Source organism: Rhinopithecus bieti, unplaced genomic scaffold (genome assembly GCF_001698545.2).
Source record: "Rhinopithecus bieti isolate Rb0 unplaced genomic scaffold, ASM169854v2 scaffold_9383, whole genome shotgun sequence".
Taxonomy (NCBI): domain Eukaryota; kingdom Metazoa; phylum Chordata; class Mammalia; order Primates; family Cercopithecidae; genus Rhinopithecus; species Rhinopithecus bieti.
The window spans coordinates 601,179-610,033 of NW_016806471.1; positions in this window are offsets into that span (position 1 = coordinate 601,179).

Consider the following 8,855-nt stretch of genomic DNA (forward strand, 5'->3'; position numbering starts at 1 on the left):
TGCAGTGGCCAGATCTCAGCTCACTGCAAGCTCCGCCTTTCGGGTTCACGCCATTCTCCTGCCTCAGCCTCCCGAGTAGCTGGGACTACAGGCGCCCGCCACCTCGCCCGGCTAGTTTTTTGTATTTTTTAGTAGAGACGGGGTTTCACTGGGTTAGCCAGGATGGTCTCCATCTCCTGACCTCGTGATCCGCCCGTCTCGGCCTCCCAAAGTGCTGGGATTACAGGCTTGAGCCACCGCGACTGGCCCAAAACACTACAATTTTAAGGAGAAGTATGGAAATCAAGTAGAGGACCCCAGGTTAATAATGTTAATAGAGGCACAGGGAAAGGATTAGAAGATTCATTTATTTAGCATACAGGAGACTGGCACTGATGAAGATGACCTCAATGAATCCTCGGGAGGCAAGATCTTACTCCCATTTTCTACCCCCAGGGAATGGAGGCTAAGGGCCTTATCTAAAGTTAGGGAAGATGGAAATGGCGGAGACAGGATTTGAACCCAGGCATCTGACCACGGGCCCATGTGCTTTCTCAACATTGCAGCTGGCCACTTGGCAAGGCTGGCATTAAGGTGCACTGTTAGTCCTCAGCTGTGCAAATGTTCCAAATCACAGAGGAAGACATTTAATCTGTTCAGTGATCTATGGAACCGCTTAGGAACTATAAGAGGAATTACGGGGATGAGTCATTCTCTGTCAGCAGGTGAACTGTAATGGAGTTTTTATTACTATTTTCTTATTTATGTGTTTGTCCAAAAAAATGGAAATAATGCACCAGAGCCCCCTGATGGCTGTTTCCTCACTGGGCTCTGCCTGTGGCTGTGTGTGAGACGTGTGTGCACATTGGTTTTGCAGTCTCATGTGGGTCTCATGCTCTATGAGATTTGGGGTTGAGGATAGTTTGTGCAGAATTATATCGGGGAATCTAGTGGCTGCCTTTGTGTGTGAAGGAGGATGTGCGGGTATGAGAGAGAGTAAAGACATTATGTGAATTATTGAGAAAGTGCCTACTGAAATGTTCTATAACTCCTGATACCCTGAACTCTGTGATCCTTTATTTTAACTAGAAAAGGAAATGTACAGTGACCTAGAGCTCTTCTTAGTCTTTCGATTCCGTTAGCCATAGGTGCCTAGTTTTGATGATGTCCTTTGGTGAAGTGGACTCTGTTCTTACCAGGGACCTCCCTGCAGCCATTAATTCTGCCCTCCGAAGCCCCTCTCCTTTTCTTCTCTCAAGGCAGAGGACGATGTTAGATCCTCCCCAGCCCAGTTTGGTTGTTGATAAAGCTCATGAGTATCTCCCGGGGAATCGCTCCAAGGTGCAGGTCATGCATGGTCTGAGAGAATTCGAAGGCTCTCAAACCCAAGTAGCTCAAGTCCTTTCTAAAATGGTGGACCCTAACTGCTAAAACCTAGACTTTGACCTCAGTCTTGATCCCATCTGAGAGAACATGAGGATTCTGAACTTGGGTTGACCTCCACGTCATCTTCTCTGGAGATAGCAGGACCGGTTCTGGGCTTCTGTGGGTTGACTCCATGGAAATGAACCTGGTCAAAATGAGAGAGGCCATCTTCCAAAGAGTTTTCATTGGGGGATTTTTTTATTTTAGAGATGGCATTTCATTTTGTCACCCAGGCTGGAGTGCAATGGGTATGATCATAGCTCACCACAGCCTGGAACTCCTGGGCTCAAGTGATCCTCTCACCTCAGCCTCCCCAGTAGCTGGGTCTACAGGCACTTCATGAGGGATTTTGAGTCATTTGGGTTCCTTAGCCAGCTCTGTCTCTGTTTGGGGGCTGGAGTTAGTAGAAGGGAGTCTGTCCATTTTTATCAAGGGTATATTATATATTACATACAGATCAGAGGCTCAAGGTGGTGACATAATGGGGTGTAAGTTGTCGTCTGTAGCCTGTGGGGTAAAAAAAAAAAAAAACATACCTGGGAAGATAGCAATTAAGTAAAGCCTAATAACAATAAAACATAAAAGTCCTTTTATGAGATTATCCTGGGCTAACACTCAACACTCTGGTATATAAGGGCATCTTAGGATCTATGATTTTGTGGTTTAAGCTGCATCAGTTACCGCTATACCTGGAACATGGTAGATACTAAACAAATGTTTACATAAAGAAAGAATGAATGAACCTAGATGCCCACACCTCAGACATACAGAGTCCATTAAAATTCAGCTAACATATGTTGGGAACTTACTGCAAGCTAAGTTTTTTTTTTCTTCACTTTCATGAATGCCTATCTTTCTAGCAACAATTTGAGGCAAGAATTTTTATGGAGGAAGCAACTAAAACTCAGTGCACTGGACAAAAGCACACACAGCCTACAGGGTGGAAGTGAAATTTGAACCCAGGCTCCTTCTAGCATGTTGCTTTGCTTTCCCTTCTATTTCACCAATGGGGTTTTGCCTTTTTCTCTTTTGTGTTGCTTTCTCCCCTCCATGTTTCCTTTCCTTAGGAGACAGCCCTCTCCTGAACCTGTGTGTTCCACTCTCGGTTTCTGGACCATCTGGAAGGTCACTGCCCCTTAGCTCCAGATTCTAAACAGGCAATGCTGCATCCAATGCTGCTTGATGATAAGGGCCAAACAAATATGAGCAGAACCCAGTTCCATTGCTTTTCCTTTGCCAAAATACATTAATAAAGTTAATTAGCATTGATCTGAAAAAATCAGAACAGTAACCTTCTGGCATTAGGGTCAAATGCAACGAAGCACAAGCAATAAAAACTTAATTACTGCTCCCCTCTGAGAAGCTGTCACTGATTCTCGAGGACTAGAGGGAGTGGGGGCTGACACCTCCCCAGAACCCTCCCTGCCCGCTCCATGCCTCACTGCTGGACCCTGAAGGTGAGCTGGGGCTGGGCCCCAGGTAGGATTATGTATAGTTAAATGCACGAGTCCTGGTGACCTTGGCTTGACTTGGGCTGTCATCAGTGTCCTTAAGGACCAAAACAGAGCCTGCAGGAGGTAGCTGGCCATCGGAATGGGAAGCTAGTCCTCTGCCAGATGAGCCTGGTGATTTGTTTTGGTGGCTCAGATGATGATAGACAGGGTCAAGTCTATTTTTTTTATTTAGAAAAAGATTTATGGTCTCAGCAAGAATGCTAGGGTTTAGAGCAAGGCCTCCTGGCCCACCAGGGACCCAAATAGCCAGACAGCAAACAAAATAGACTGCCACTCATGGGGACTAGGTGAGCCCAGAATGGAAAGACAGCAAGAAACTCAGGGGGTTTGAACCACCCGGTACCCAGGACTCTCCCCAGATAGATTAGAAACCTGGCTTAGGTCGGTAAGAATATTCTAGATCTTACCCCGGCAGTCCTGAGGTGACTGATTTATTGCTGTTTCTGGTCAGAATTGGCTTAGACACTGGGTGAGGACATGAAAGTTGTAAAGGACCCTGCAAGGCACTGGGGATGTACGTTGCTGACATTTTCCCACCCTGCCCCTAATTTCCAATGATCTCATTTTGTTGTTGAATTCCCGTCCTGTGCAAGGAATTGAGGAACTAGGATGTGGAGACAGAAATATGCACAAGCCCCAGCATTCGCCCTTGAGCGGTCCTCACTCTGGTGGGGTGGGATGAGCAACCAACTGGATTTCTGCCCCTCTTTAATACTTCCCTTAGCCTTTCTTTTCCATGATACTGTGAGATATTTGAGTAGTGTGCTGTCCTGAAATGCAGGCTTCCTTATCTCAGTCTCCACTTGAGTCTCTCTAACTCATGATCTTCCTGGTGAGAGCAGCACTGGGAAGGGGATGGGGGCACTGCTGTCACAAATCTTATTGGTTCTCCTGCTGTTATATACAGCTTATGGGCTGCCCCAAGCCCCTCCCGTGGCTCCTGAGGCCCTGCAGGGTCCCATGAACTCAGAAAAGCATGGCAGGAGCAGATGGGCCCATCTTTTGGTAATAATAGTGGCTCTTTGTAGAGTTGCCTCCAACTCCAGGGAAAGGTTAGTTGAGGTGGACGAAGGTATACTGAGAGGGGCTAAGGAACACACACAAGTATATTTTCTAGGTGACTCTTGAAAAATACATACTTTGGCCCAAAAGTTATTTCAGGGAGATGCTTGCAAAGAATGGGAAAGATCCAGAGTGAGGAAAAGGGAAAACCCAATACAAACCAGGCTGCATGAGTGGAGGGAATAGGAACTTCCTGAGAACACAAGGAAGCCCTTTTAAAATGTATGCAATGGAGACAGCTCCCTCACACATTAGCACTCAGTTCCACACAGTCCTGAGGTCAGGCTGCCTGGGCTTCCTGCAGGTTCTGCTCCTTATGGCTGTGTGACCCTCCCACAAGACCCTTCTCTGTAAAATACGGGTAATGACATTACTCACCTTTAAAGATTAAATGAGCTCCTATGTGCTAAGTTATATAATCATTGCTTGTCAAATGTTGGATATTATCATAATGTTAGTATTTGTAGATTCCAAGAGCCTGTAGCTCAGAAGCAGAGAGAGATGTGCAAAGAACTCCAAGGCACATAGAAATTTCCTCTCCTTCCAGGCTATCCGGAGAGCAAAGCCATGCTGCTGCGGTAGTCAACAAAACGAAAGCAGAAAGCAGGCCGGAGGTAGATTTCACAGGACCTTGAATTCCAAGGAGCATTCAAGATTTCCTTAAATAGGTACCACATCTGTATGCTTTAAATATGGTATTTAAATATGAATGCATTTTGGGGAAAATGTTTCAAACAGTGTGTGAGAGAGAGCTGCAGGCTCACAAAAAAGTCCTGCTTTGCTCTTCTGCCCACATTTCCATCCTTGCATTCATCAAGTGGCCCATGTCTGACCTCCATCATTTGCAAACAGCCACCTCACCACTCTCTTATTCATGTGTTCATCTCCCACCTTGCCAGAATTGTTTTCTCTAAGCACAGATATGCTACCTGTTTAAGAAGACCTTGAATGCTCCCTGGAATTCAAGGTCCTGTGAAATGTACCTCCATCCTGCTTTCTGCTTTTGCTCTGCTGACATTAGACTTGCTGTTCCTTGAAAATTTCCTACTGCTGCCCCTCATCAGAATTAACTACTTTAGCAGCATGGCTTTGCTCTTTGGTTAGCCTGGAAGATGGAGAGGAAATTCTTATGTGCCTTGGAGTTCTTTGCATACCTATCTCTGTTTCTGAGCAGTGGGCTCTTCAATCAACAGATACAAATGTTATGATAATATCCTACATTTTACCAAGCAATGGTTATGTAACTTTGTTCACAGAATCTTTTTCATTGTTTGAGGTGAGTAATGTTATTGCTGTTATTTTACAGAGAAGGATCCTGTGGGAGGGTCATAGCCACAAGGAGAAGAGCCAGCCAGGAGCCCAGGCAGCTTGACTTCATGGCTGTGCTCTTGAATACTATGTTAGGCCGTTTTTGCGTTGCCATAGAAAATAATGGAGGCTGGGTAATTTAGGAAGGAGAAGAGGTTTAATTGGTTCACAATTCTGCAGTCTATACATGAAGCATGGCACCAGCATCAGCTTGGCTTCTGGGGAGACCTCAGGGAGCTTTTACTGATGGCAGAAGGTGAAGTGGTAGCAGGGGCATCACATGGCAAGAACAGGAGTGAGAGACAGAGAGACCGAAAGCAGTAAGTGGGAGGTACCACACACTTTCTAGCAACCAGATCTCGCAAGTACTCACTCACTCTCATGAGGATAGCATCAAGTCATGAGGGATCCACCCCCATGATCCAAACACCTCCCACCGGGCCCCTCTTCCAACACTGGGAAGTACAATTCAACATGAGATACGAGGGGGACAAATAGTCAAGCCATATCAACCCCTAAGTTATTGCTGGGTCTCTGGAACTTTCAATGCACATAGACAGTCTCCAGTCACATAGTAGGGCCTGGTCAATTTTGCAGACTGAAACAAAAGACAAATGAGAGAATAAGGGGATGGAAGGAGCACATCACCCTAGGAAGGTGAGCCTATGGGAGTGGGCTGAGAATGAAGCTGTAGGATGGACCCAAGGCACAGGTATGCTTCCTCTGTCTCCCTCTTGACCAGTTCACTGACCTTGGAGGAGGCAGCCTCTAGCAGGGCTGCCCCGGAAGTCCTGGGAAGGTCCTCCTGCCTGCCAAAAAATACTGCTTTCAGCTGCTTGATGGTGCCTGAAATTGTACCATTACAGCCTAATTCCTATAGCTTAGGCTGCTATTCCCCTGTTAAAATGCAAATCCTCCTGGGAGAGGCAAGTTATTAAACTTTATTAGTCTTTTATATCTCATGGTGAATTTACTGATGAGAGCCTTCTCCTTAGAAATGGCTGGGATAAGGGAGAAATATGGAGATGGCATATATGTTCTGGGCTCCAGGGAATGCAGTCACCTGAAGGGCCAGAAGTGAAGGAGCAGGGATTGAAGGAGGAATAATGAGAGCTTGGGAACCTACAAAGCTGACATTTCATGTGTTCTGTTGCATAGGGCCACAGGTGACTGGTAGCATGTGGTTTTAAGTGGACTGGCTGAGGAAAGGGTCACAGGCACGTCCCCGGCATTGGAAGGACCAAGTTCCTGGGTCAAGATGGAGCTCTAAGTCACTAGAACAGCCTTCCTGGTCTTTGCCTTATGCAAGAGAGCAGCATTGCAGGCAGCACCATGCCCACTGTCAGCAGAGTTTCTGCAATGTGCCCATGCACACAGTACCCCTTTCCAGCACAGTGGTCCTGGATATCCCTGTCACTCACTCCAACCCAGTGGGAGACCCTCAGAGTGTCTTCTGCGTGCACTGCTGCTTATTTCCTTATTTCTTGCACTTCTTTCACCCCTTGGGCCTGAAGACGACAGCTCAGTTTCATTCTCTACCCCATCGCAGACATTTTTCTGAAACCGTCCCTTGCCATCCACTCACTGCCTGGACTGCGGTGAGCAATGGATACTGAGAGGGATCCTTTTTTTTTTTAAAGGACATGTCAGGGTTTCTTCAAGAACAATATTATTTTATGTGTTTTCAAGATACTTTGTAGTGCCTTCAGATTTATGAGATGGCCTTTATTACTTCAATAAAATATTTAAAACAAAAATAAGAATGGAAGCCTGAGGTTCTTGGCCTCCATTTCTCTGGAGCTTGCTCGCACAGAAATACTCCCTAATCTTCACACACATCCTCCCTTCAGAGACGCTGGCGGCCTTGGTTGCTGGTGATTCTGATGTTCAAGAACTAGGCAGGGCTGCACCTTGGATCGTATCTTTACTTAACAAATGGTGTTTGTCTACCTGATGGCAAATAAATGGAGATTCCAGCACATGGAGTGTGGTTTGCTGTTGTTGCTTAATGATGCATTGCAGTGTGTATGTGCCTTACTTTTGAAATTGTGATAGCACGCAATAGCACCTTGAATGGAAAGTAATGTGTTTGCTATATGTAGTAGTTGCAATGAGACAGTTTGCAAAGAGGGTCAGATAGTATGTTAGTAAAAGGACAACTTAACCGAGGGAAAAGAGACCTGGGTTCCGAGCCAGCTTTGTCTCTAATGAGCTGCAGAGTCTCAGAGGAATTACTCTCCCCTCTGGACCTGGAACTTCTTGCATTTTTTCAGTCATTCATTCAACAATTATTTCTTGAGTGTGTACTATGTACTGGATACTATGTTCATCTGAAAAGCCAGGCAGGTGTATTAAATGGCTTCTCCCTAATATAACATTCTTTGGAATAGTTGATTTTAGGAGGCTTTGAGAACCTTGAATGTTCACTAAGACAAAGAGCAGTGGACAAGGATCCTCCCCTTACTTTTATTATTATTATTATTATTATTATTATTATACTTTAAGTTCTAGGGTACATGTGAACAACGTGCAGGTTTGTTACATATGTATACATGTGCCATGTTGGTGTGCTGCACCCATTAAGTTGTCATTTATATTAGGTATATCTCATAATGCTATCCCTTCCCCCCCTCCCCCCACCTCACAACAGGCCCTGGTGTGTTGTGTTCCCCACCCTGTGTCTATGTGTTCTCATTGTTCAATTCCCACCTATGAGTGAGAAGATGTGGTGTTTGGTTTTCTGTCCTTGCAATAGTTTGCTGAGCATGATGGTTTCCAGCTTCATCCCTGTCCCTACAAAGGACATGAACTCATCATTTTTTATGGCTGCATATACTCCATGGTGTATATGTGCCACATTTTCTTAATCCAGTCTGTCATTGATGAACATTTGGGTTGGTTCCAAGTCTTTGCTATTGTGAATAGTGCCACAATAAACATACATGTGCATGTGTCTTTATAGCAGCATGATTTATAATCCTTTGGGTATATACCCAGTAATGGGATGGCTGGGTCAAATGGTATTTCTAGTTCTAGATCCCTGAAGAATCACCACACTGTCTTCCACAATGGTTAACCTAGTTTACAGTCCCACCAACAGTGTAAAAGTGTTCCTATTTCTCCACATCCTCTCCAGCACCTGTTTTTTCCTGACTTTTTAATGATCACCGTTCTAACTGGTGTGAGATGGTTTTGATTTGCATTTCTCTGATGGCCAGTGCTGATGAGCATTTTTTCATGTGTCTGTTGACTGCATAAATGTCTTCTTTTGAGAAATATCTGTTCATATCCTTCACCTGCTTTTTGATGGGGTTGTTTTATCTTTTCTTGTAAATTTGTTTGAGTTCTTTGTAGATTTTGGATATTAGCCCTTTGTCAGATGGGTAGATTGCAAAAATTTTCTCCCATTCTGTAGGTTGCCTGTTCACTCTGATGGTAGTTTCTTTTGCTGTGCAGAAGCTCTTTAGTTGAATTAGATCTCATTTGTCAATTTTGGCTTTTGTTGCTGTTGCTTTTGGTGTTTTAGACATGAAGTCCTTGCCCATGCCTATGTCCTGAATGGTATTG